This window comes from Nerophis lumbriciformis, linkage group LG19 (genome assembly GCF_033978685.3).
Source record: "Nerophis lumbriciformis linkage group LG19, RoL_Nlum_v2.1, whole genome shotgun sequence".
Classification (NCBI taxonomy): domain Eukaryota; kingdom Metazoa; phylum Chordata; class Actinopteri; order Syngnathiformes; family Syngnathidae; genus Nerophis; species Nerophis lumbriciformis.
The window spans coordinates 17711625-17724073 of NC_084566.2; positions in this window are offsets into that span (position 1 = coordinate 17711625).

The window sequence follows — 12449 nt, forward strand, 5'->3', positions numbered from 1 at the left end:
ACAAAAACCAATGTTGACGTAGCGATAAGGAGCAAACAACAGTACTGCAGGTGTGACATGCATGAGTTTCACACCAACAACTAAGTAGCACACATTTTAAGGCCTACGCAAAGGTAGATGAAGCTGATATCTTCGAATAAGAGAAACTTTTAAAGGGGAACTGCGCTTTTTTAGGAATTTTGCCTATCGACAATCATTATGAGACACAAGAAGACAAAATGTTTTTGTTTTTTTTTGCATTCTGACATGTAAAAATCGACTCGTTCATGGTGACTAGCAATGCAGCTAATGGGGACAATCCAACAATTCTATCTCTAAATCACTTTAAAAATGAATTTACAAACTGTCAACAATACTTCATTTACGTACCGTAACCTGTATAATAATAACCAAGCTGTAACAACATTGATGTGGTAAGAGCGAACACTGAGGAACTCTTTGTCTAGCGTAGTATCACATCGGTATGCTTTGTTCGGTATTAATTGTAAAAGTTAACTACGGAAAGAGATAAGCTAGCACCTATGTCAACACAAACTGCGTTTGAGTTTGTAATGCACAACACTGCGATAGGACACCAATCTGTACTGACTGAAAAACATGAACAATCATATTACAGTATCTGTAAAGTATTAGCCCACATTTCATGTTTTGTTTGTACACAGCTGAGCTAGCCAGACAGTGTATGTACTGTATAGTTGTAACAACACGCATGACGTGCGGTATCTTCAGCTTCAAAAATATAAAGTTGTGAATCCTCATTTGTCCAAAAATAGTCGTATTTATTGTCTTGTTATCGATTCTGCCGTGATTAGAACTCACACTCACGTTTGTTTCCGGAAGTAGGACACACGGAAGTCGGATGTGCGCTGGGAAAATGATCAAAATACGCTAAATATTAAGCATATTACATATTGTTATGAACGTGTCCGTTATCTTCCAAGCGTTTTTTATCATCTTTAAATTCCTAAAAATAAAAAATAAAAGACGTGTGTCCTTGTCTCTCATAATGACTTTGAATGAGAGCCTTACATACATGTCACTGCCAAAATGTAAAAAAAAAAAAAAAAAAAAAAAAAAAATGTGTGTTGTTGTACTGTGCAGGTTTGAAATAAATAATTCAATCAATCAATCAATGATAGGCAAAAAAAAAAAAAAAAAAGTGCAATTCCCCTCTAAACAATGGATTGCTAAATAGGAGTGTCACGGTACATGTGTAATGAATGCTAATTTGGTTTCTGTATAGGTTGATTGGCAACACTAAATTGGCCCTAGTGTGTGAATGTGAGTGTGAATGTTGTCTGTGTTGGCCCTGCGATGAGGTGGCGACTTGTCCAGGATGTACCCCGCCTTCCGCCCGATTGTAGCTGAGATAGGCTCCAGCGCCCCCCGCGACCCCGAAGGGATTAAGCGGTAGAAAATGGATGGATGGACACTCCCCATTTTGATAAAAATGTTCGGCAAAAGTTTGCTTATCGTACAGCCGAACGTTGGGCGTAACGAAAGAGTTCATGGAATCAAGTGCCCAGACAAAGAATCCCTGTCCTTGTGCTTTCTTTTATTGCGTATTTCTTCTAAATAAGCCCTCATGGGCCCAAAGAAAGTTGCAAGTGTCAGCACTTTGATAAAGAAGGTGAGAAACCCAATTGAATAAATAAAATAATCTAATAGCACCTTTGCCAACAAGTCTTCACTCAAAGTAAAATTGATGTTAAATGTTCACTTGTCCATTTCGCCTATAATTTATATGTATTTCACATTGTTTTCTGCATGTAAAACTATGATTATTATTTATAAAATGCGTTTAGTTTTCATATTTTTGGGTGTCGTCTACTCAGTAAACAAATACAGTCCAGCCTGGGTCATTCTTTGGGATATTGCCTATTGTCTAGAATGGGGGTCGACAACAGCTCTTTAGCGCTGTCCTAGTGGCTCCCTGGAGATTTTTCTAAAATGTGTGAAAATGGAAAAAGATGAGGGGAAAGATATATTTTTTGTTTTAATATAGTTTTTGTAGGAGGACACACAAACCTTTCTAATTGTCAGAAATCCCACTGTTTATATTAAACATGTTTCACTGATAAGAGTATGTGGAGAGCGCCGTTTTGTCCTACTAATTTCAGCAGACCTTGAACTCACTGTAGATTGTTTACATACATGTACAACTTTCTCTGACGCTGCCACAGTAAGATGTGTTTTATGCCACTCCTTTGTCTCATTTTGTCCACCAAACTTTTTATGCTGTGCGTGAATGCACAAAGGTGATGTTATTTGTTGATGTTATTGACTTGTTGGAGCACTAAACAGGCATATTTGGTCACTGCATGACTGCAAGCTAATCGATGCTAACATGCTATTTAGGCTAGCTGTATGTACATATTGCATCATTATGCCTCGTTTGTATGTATATTTGAGCTCATGTAATTTCCTTTACTTATGTCCTCTGTTTTTAATTTATATTTGCATGTTTCATGACATATTATCTATATGTAATATTGGCTGCATTTCTGTTGCTTGTGTGCCATGTTGTTCCAGACCACAGCAAACTTAAATCCGTTATAAGAAAACAGCCTGCCGTTTACATAAAAGGTTTATTTGAAATAGGGACGGATACAGAAACATAGATATCTGAAACAGGTATCAAATGTATGCATCATAGTGTTTGTAGCCAAAGCTAATTTACAACACTTGTCCCCAACAACAAGACTTAGACTTAGACTTCGACAAACTTTAATGATCCACAAGGGAAATTGTTAAAAAAAAAATTAGGCTAAAAATAGGAAAATAAAAAGAATAAGGCAAAGAGGAGTCGATAATAATGATAATAGTAATATTACAGACAAAGTTCAAACTAGATAAAAGCCAATAATAATAATAACACAGACAAATTGCAGACTAAATAAAAACCAATTAGTAAAAATTAGTAAAAACTAAACATGGGAACACGATTGTTGCTCAACTAGCCACAATTGTGTTTGTTTTTTGAAAGTGACAAGCGCAGGTATACTTTTCAAAGTGTCAGGTAGAGAGTTCCATAGTTGTGGTCCTTTTATTGAAAAGGCAGTCTGGGCAAAAGATGTTCTACGGAATGGAACGCAACAGTTGCCTTTTGACGTTGCTCGGGTGGTAGATCTGGTACCACTTTGCAGTCTTGTAATTGCCTTGCAGAGAATTTCATGTAGGCTAACGTTACCTACCTGCTACCTCTGTCTTTTCTCGTTTCTACTCCTCTTTTTTTTTTCTCCAACATTTGTGGCACTGGCGTGGCGCCCCCTGATGGACGGCGCCCTTAGCATTTGCCTATACGGCCTATGCCACGGGCCGGACCTGCCCTTACATCACGTGTTGTCTTCATTATAACACTTACATAAGACTTTTAAAGGCATTTTGATAGTAGGCTAATATAGCTATTATAGACCCTTACATCATGTGTTGCCTTCATTATAACATTTATATAAGGCTTTGAATTTTTTGCGGTTCCAGAAGGATTTTTATTTTTTATTTTTGGTCCAATATGGTTCTTTCAACATTTTGGGTTGCCGACACCTGGTCTAGAACGAGCCAGAACTTGACCTATTTTAAAAAAGCAGTTTACAGTTTATATGTGCTGTTTTAAAAATCACAAAAAGCTTACACCCTTAATGATGACTCGTATAATGAGGAACGCAAGTCTGCTCGCTTGACACAACTTCCTGTTTGTATTCGTCTCTTGACGCCAAATGTTTCTTCAATTACGAAATTATACAACGTCAGGGACTTTGCAGTTTCCATTCGTGGAAATGAATCACATGGAGGAAAAAAACATGTTAGAATGATATAAAATGCAATGAGAGAGTGCTTTCGAAACATATCCATCTGCTTCTGCAGAAGGTCATGAAAAAAATGGCTACAAATATCATGCGCAAGTAAACCCACCGACCCTAACTGCTCACAACGGCTGCATTTAGATGTGCAGGAAGGAGGTGTGATGCGGTGTGTGTGTGCATGTGTGTGTGCACGTGCTTGAATTACAGTATGTAGGTCACATTTCAGGAGCCCACTTCCATTTTTATCTGTTTTTTATAGAGGTGTTTGTTATTACACTGAAAGTGCTGTATGTCCTATAATGTTTGGGAACAAAACACTTGGCTTCCTGTCTGAACCAACAGTTATCAACATTTTCAGGAGTTTTAGGACTAGAATATTCCCAAACAAGTCCTCAAAAATAGCATTTGTAAATTGCAACAACATGTTTCTAAAAATGTTCGACCCTTGTCGCAGACTTCAATCGTTGCCACTCTTGTATTTTGTTGTATTTTGTTCGCAGACTTTCTCTTATGCACACTTGAAAGAGTTTTGGATGAAAAAAGAGCTTTTACTCACTAATGGCCTGATTTACTAAAGATTTGCGTGTACTAAAACACGTGCAAACCTGATTGCACACGTGAAGCTGATCTATTAAAGGTGTGCAAAGTGGATTGCGTCTGTTAAGTAAGCAGAATAAGGCGTGCAATCCGTGCGATCCGTTGTGCGTAATATATGCTGATCATCAAAACGTTCACAATACCAATGGGAGAAAATGCAAATATGATTATGTAGCACGCGCAATGTGATTTATAAACACTTGTCACTATTTTGCGTTTTATTTAGCACATCTCCGAAGAACATACAAACTGACGGTTCCACGCAGAGAATCCTTCGTCATACGTGTGTGTGTCAACATTTTGGACGGCCCAAAAAAATAACAAATAGTCGTATAGTTTATTCAGCAATGTCCGTTCAATTATGCCTATAGAGCCCCTCAAAATACATCCAAACACCTCCATTAGGGTTTTATATACATGATGTAAGTATATATGTAATAGAGTAACAGGTACATTTATAATAACATTTAATATTTACATATTTTGATCATTTTAAGCATACGCGGCGCATTAATTTAAAAAACGCATCACAACGTTTGCTTTTTTTTTCTTCATCACTGATTATTACTCACTGCAGACTTTATGAGAGCCAACAAACATAATAAAACATCACTTACTGTACAAGGTCTGCTGTCATTAGGATGCCGACTGCTAGGATGTTCATATATTCCCATTTAGGTGAAGAATGTCTCATAATCCTCACAAAAAAACGAGGTGGGGGGGGACACACGATCAAGCACTTTTCGTTTCGTTCTCGTCAGTTCCAGGTCCAATACGACTGTCAAAGTGTTCCAACATGTCGGATCATAACACCAGTCACCTTCTGTCCAGCTGAGATGCATGATATATGATCTACAGAAAACTTACAGGGAGCAGGGAAGCGAGGAAGCAGCAGACCACTTGATGATGTAAACATAGGGACACACAGGAAGTGATCACGGCGCCCGCTATAAATAGTTTGTCTGCGTTAGCGCTTATAATAATATTACTAATACTTGGTTAACATTCAAGGCAAACAATCTAAATGGAGTATCGTTGGCACTTTTTTGAATGGTCATATATTGAATTTCATAGGCGGAATAGTAGAGCGACCATTGGCTCCACTGTAAGCTGAGTTTTTTTTACGTTTATTTAATATTTAGAATGCATTGAAAAAAAATAGGAAATATATTACTGTAATATATCTCCTACATGAAATTATGTCTTACTTTGTGCATTTTTGTTTTTGCATTTAATGTCATTCCAGACGCACAAATGCACTGGTGACGCGATCCACAGCCTTGCTCATAGAAGTAAGTGTCAGTGTAATTTTTTTCTGTTGTCTAGATTACGATTCAGAAAATATGTTACTGATGACAGATGTCCAACACATCGCACACAGGTAGGAGCATGACAACATGAATGAGAAGAAAATGATCGTCTCCGGGGTAAAATCCCCATAGGCACACAAAATCCTCATTTAAATAATGAGGATTAACAATTGCACATGCATTGTTAGTAGATCACACACAACACGCCCACTCACAGTACACGCTATTTTATTTTCTGCACACATTGTCTAGCGCGTGGTATTTCAATCTTAGTAAATCAGGCCCTAACTGCGGTCCTGCCAAAGATGCCACTTGGCTGGCTGGAGAGGGCTTTGGATGTTGCTATATTTCCCACAATGCATTGCCGCAGGCCATATTAGTAGGCTTTGTTTGTAAACACGCTCATTGTTGCTCATCATTCATCCAGTGATACTCATAATGCAGACGACCTCAGCCTATTTCTGCACAGACGGAAGATGCTGAGAAGAAAAGTGGCGAACAGCGAAGCGATCAGATATGACCTGCTATGGACAACTTTGTGATTGTTCTAATCATTTCATTTCAGCTAATTAAGAATAGTTTGTAATTAAAAATAATTTAAAATAAATAACAGTTCCACTTTGCATTAATTTGATGTGCTTGGTCGAAGAAGTTTGATAGTACGGTAGTATACTGTACTCCCTTCTCTCATTCAGAGTATGCCCTTCACATATAACAATGAGAACAGCATTCTATCACTCCTGCCTTACAATTGCAGCGTGTTGAGATGACCTCCAGGGTGTCAAACTTGGATCGTATCATTTCTGCGCATGCATGACCTTGATGACACAATGATTAAAATGTTTACGGATAAACACAAACATCAAAAAAACATCAACAAACAAAGTCGGTCATAGCTTTCAAGGCTCTGGGGGCTCTGATTGTGCCAGCAATTTGAGGCTTCCAGGTTTGATCCGTTGTGTCCTTGGGCAAGATACTTTACCCACCTGCTCCCAGTGCCACCCCCACTGGTTAAAATGTAACTTAGATAATGGGTTTCACAATGTAAAGTGCTTGGAGTCACTAGAGAAAAGCGCTATATAAATATTAGGAATGTCCGGCAGGCCCATAAATGAGTTAAAATGTAATATCGGAAATTATCGGTATCGTTTTTTTAATTATCGGTATGTTTTTTGTTTGTTTTTTTTTTATTAAATCAACATAAAAAAACACAAGATACACTTACAATTAGTGCACCAACCCAAAAAACCTCCTCCCCCATTTACACTCATTCACACAAAAGGGTTGTTTCTTTCTGTTATTAATATTCTGGTTCCTACATTATATATCAATATATATCAATACAGTCTGCAAGGGATACAGTCCGTAAGCACACATGATTGTGCGTGCTGCTGGTCCACTAATAGTACTAACCTTTAACAGTTAATTTTACTCATTTTCATTAATTACTAGTTTCTATGTAACTGTTTTTATATTGTTTTACTTTCTTTTTTATTCAAGAAAATGTTTTTAATTTATTTATCTTATTTTATAAATTTTTTGAAAAAGTGCCTTATCTTCACCATACCTGGTTGTCCAAATTAGGCATAATAATGTGTTAATTCCACGACTGCATATATCGGTTGATATCGGTATCGGTTGATATCGGTAATTAAAGAGTTGGACAATATCAGCGGCAAAAAGCCATTATCGGACATCCCTAATAAATATACCTCTGAAGGTTTTCATTCATCCAGGTCGTTGTCATCTCAGGGCGTTCAATTGTTTGCAACTGGACTGCTTGGTCTGTCTTGTAGGACATTTCGCCGCTCATCCGAGTAGACTTCATGAGTTTGTGCTCAAAGACCTAGACTAGTCAGATCTAGTCCAACTGTTGGTGCCAAAACCCCAGATATTAATACTCCAAAAACCAGAACTGATGGAGTCTACTCGGAACTTCTTCCAAGACAGACCAAGCAGTCCAGTTGCGAACGATTGAACGCCCTGAGATAGATAAATATAGTTCACTTCACACTTACCCACACTTTTGAAAGTCATTCAACGTGTACAACGGGTTGGGTTGAAAAATGAAATAGTTCACCAAGTTCGGGTATGAAACATCGATGAAGATGTCATGGACTCTGTTCCACTCAGACTTGTCGATCTAGTAAGGATCCTTACATCCAATTATAACGACAAAGGGATTTTTTTATCTAATGACTCACAGCCGGTGCAATGTTATTGTCCACGAAATAGTTCGGAAATAACTATCGAGGACAATAATGCATTGTAGTATATTTGAGCCAAAAATCCGAAGCCTTCAATAATTGAAATCTGCGACAAGCAATGAACATGCAGAGGAACATGTTGCTGTGTTGATACAGCCTGCAGGTTCCAGCGAGCTGCAAGAATGTGTTTGTTCTGACCAAGCAAATAAGTGTTTTCGTTAAATGCAACACACTTGCATGCACACATCACCAAATGTTCTGTAAAGGTTGTTGGAAGGACTGATCCACCTACCTTCATTACACACACACACAGGGGCGCCGAAAAGGGGGGGTAAAGGAGACGGATTCTAGGGGCCCATGATGGAGGGGGGCCCAGAGAGGCCCCTAATGATGATGAAATTATAATACAGAAAAAATAATGACACTGTGTTGGGGGCCCTGTAAAGATTATTTTCATGGGGCCCAAAATCCCTTGCGGCGCCCCTGCACACACACACGCACACACATTATCTGCAGTGCCAGTTTCTACGCAGGTGAAGCACACACACACACACACAAGACAGAAGAAACTTTGTTCGCGGTCCTTATCATTTTTGTTTTACTTTTCAGTGCTTTCCTAAAGCGTCATGGCTGTCATCGACAGTTACGTCGTCACATCACTACCACCCTCCTCCCACCGAAAGCAAAAATTGTCCCATCTTTTTTCCAAACAGTAAATATGACATAATATACTTGGTTTTTTTTTTCAAAATTAAACTGAAATTACACAATTCATTTTTAACTGCACCTGTGCAGTTAAAAATGGTAGTAAAAGGGGACGTTTTTGTCTCCATTAGGGTTGTCCCGATACCAATATTTTGGTACCGGGATCGGTAGCAAAATGTATTTCGATACTTTGATACTATTCTAAATAAAGGGCACCACAAAAAAATTGCATTATTGGCTTTATTTTAACAAAAAAATCTTACGGTTCATCAAACATATGTTTCTTATTGCAATCGGAGAACAATTTTGTTGTTAAATAAAGTAGTGAACATACTAGACAACTTGTCTTTTAGTAGTAAGTAAGCAAACAAAGACTCCTATTTAGTATGCAGTAACATATTGTGTCATTTATCATTCTATTATTTTGTCAACATTATGAGGGACGAGCTGTAAAAATGTATTATTAATCCACTTATTCATTTACTGTTAATATCTGGTTATTTTCTCTTTTAACATGTTCTCTTCTAACATGTAATAATCACTTATTCTTCTGTTGTTTGATACTTTACATGAGTTTTGAATGATACCACAAATTTGGGTAAGTAGTTACAGGATCATACATTGGTCATATTCAAAGTCCTCATGTGTCCAGGGACGTATTTCCTGAGTTTATAAACATAATATGAATTTAAAAAAAAGGAAAAAAGGTTTTGTGACGATAAAAAATATAGATGTAATCATAGTAGTATCGACTCGATACGCTATTGTACTTGGTATCATTACGGTGGATGTCAGGTGTAGGTCCACCCATGGCATTTGTTTACATACAGGCGCGCTAGCTTTTGTTAGCGGTGACGCCGATGAGCTATTGTATACTCCTACAGTGTGTAGTGAAGCATGTTTAGCTATTCCTCGTCCTGCAGGGATGATACTTGTAAGAAACTACCTTTATTCGTTGTCATGGAGGCGAGGATTAGTGATTTAGAAGTAGCTAAAACACTGCCGACTGCAGATGGACGTTAGCTGCAAGCTAGCTAGCCATGTCTTAAAGCACCTCTTCCTGAGGGTGTTTCAGTGTTATAGCTTCACCTTTATCATCAGTTATTAGGCCAAAATGCGTCCATTCTCCCTTTTCTGTCTACACACTGTGTCTGCTTGTAAGTACTCTGTGATTGTGCGCTGCCGAACATGCCCCTCTGCTTGTAAAACCAACAATGTCATGAATGGTACTTTTCAAACAGAGTATAGTACTGCGATACTACACTAGTACCGGTATACCGTACAACCCTAGTCTCCATGATAATACACTGCTATACAGTTTGTAATCTGGCTCAACAAAAAACAAAACAATGCATCAAAAACATTTTATTACTAATCATATGTATATTTAGGCCTAATCTTTACACCAGTACTCCAGTTCTTTAAAGGGGAACATTATCACCAGACCTATGTAAGCGTCAATATATACCTTGATGTTGCAGAAAAAAGACCATATATTTTTTTAAGCGATTTTCGAACTCTAAATGGGTGAATTTTGGCGAATTAAACGCCTTTCTATTATTCGCTCTCGGAACGATGACGTCACCACGTGACGTCACATCGGGAAGCAATCCGACATTTTCTCAAACACATTACAAACACCGAGTCAAATCAGCTCTGTTATTTTCCGCTTTTTCGACTGTTTTCCGTACCTTGGAGACATCATGCCTCGTCGGTGTGTTGTCGGAGGGTGTAACAACACGAACAGGGACGGATTCAAGTTGCACCAGTGGCCCAAAGATGCGAAAGTGGCAAGTAATTGGACGTTTGTTCCGCACACTTTACCGACGAAAGCTATGCTACGACAGAGATGGCAAGAATGTGTGGATATCCTGCGACACTCAAAGCAGATGCATTTCCAACTGGACTGGACAGATCAGCTTTCAGGAAAAGAGAGCGGATGAGGATATGTCCACAGAATATATTAATTGATGAAAACTGGGCTGTCTACACTCTCAAAGTGCATGTTGTTGCCAAATGTATTTCATATGCTATAAACCTAGTTCATAGTTGTTAGTTTCCTTTAATGCCAAACAAACACATACCAATCGTTGGTTAGAAGGCGATCGCCGAATTCGTCCTCGCTTTCTCCCGTGTCGCTGGCTGTCGTGTCGTTTTCGTCGGCTTTGCTTGCATACGGTTCAAACCGATATGGCTCAATAGCTTCAGTTTCTTCTTCAATTTCGTTTTCGCTACCTGCCTCCACACTACAACCATCCGTTTCAATACATGAGTAATCTGTTGAATCGCTTAAGCCGCTGAAATCCGAGTCTGAATCCGAGCTAATGTCGCTATACCTTGCTGTTCTAACCGCCATGTTTGTTTGTATTGGCATCACTGTGTGACGTCACAGGAAAATGGACGGGTGTATATAAGGATGGTTAAAATTAGGCACTTTGAAGTTTTTTTCAGGGATATTGCGTGATGGGTAAAATTTTGAAAAAAAACTTCGAAAAATATAAGCCACTGGGAACTGATTTTTAATGGTTTTAACCCTTCTGAAATTGTGATAATGTTCCCCTTTAACATCCACTATATGGATGATAACTTGTTTTATAAAAATATTTCAAAAAAAAGAAGAAGACGTAATTAGATCAAATGGGCATTCAAAGCGTTAATAAAAACAAATTACATGGTTGTTATTTTTTTAGGACTGAAGTTGATTAAGATAGTTGAGCAAATAAGTAGAAAAAAATATGAATCCGAACATGCTTATGTAAAACACTTCCTTGTGGTCTACATAACATGTGATGGTGGTTCTTTAGTCAAAATGTTGCATAGATTATGCATGCTTATAAAGTCCTTGAGGAATTTTTCGTCCTGTCGCTATGAAATTAGGAAATCTCCAGAGGATTGCACAGAGTAAGAGAGTTTTCTAGCTCTGGCTTCTACTTGGTAATAAAGCTAGCCATGCATTATATTTGTTTCTTATTTCTGTTTTTCTAAATGTAAAACACTTCCTTGTGTTCTACATCACATGTGATGGTGGTTCTTTGGTCAAAATGTTGCATAGATTATGCATGCTTATAAAGTCCTTTTATAGAAGCCGTTTATTGTTGCTAATATTATATAATTATACGGAATTTTCCTCATGGACGCGTTTATATACCGTATTTTCCAGACCATAAGGTGCACCGGATTATAAGGCGCACTGCCGATGAATGGTCTATTTTTTTAATCTTTTTTCATACAAAAGGCGCACCGTATTATGATGGCAATATGACCAGCAGAGGATTATAGGGCGCATTAAAGGGGTCATATTATTTTATTGTTTTTCTAAATGTAAAACACTTCCTTGTGGTCTACATAACATGTGATGGTGGTTCTTTAGTCAAAATGTTGCATAGATTATGCATGCTTATAAAGTCCTTGAGGAATTTTTCGTTCTGTCGCTATGAAATTAGGAAATCCCCAGAGGATTGCACAAAGTAAGAGAGTTTTCCAGCTCTGGCTTCTACTTGGTAATAAAGCTAGCCATGCATTATATTTGTTTCCGGAGTAAATCCGTAACGATTACTGTGCATCCCGAGGCAGTTAAACTACTCAATGTGTTCCGTGTGGGAAACTCGGGACTCCTGTGTACCGTACCAAATGAATACTGTTATACCATACTGATGGAATATTTTTCAAACATATTTTTTCAATTTTGTGCTAGCTGGCTTCCGCACAAGGTTATGTGGTCCAGGATATGAAGTTATTTTAATTAAATGAAGACCAAAATACAGCATAGTTTCTCGAGGCAAATAGAGAACTTCAACCAGTTCCAAACTTTAAATAGAACCAGCAGA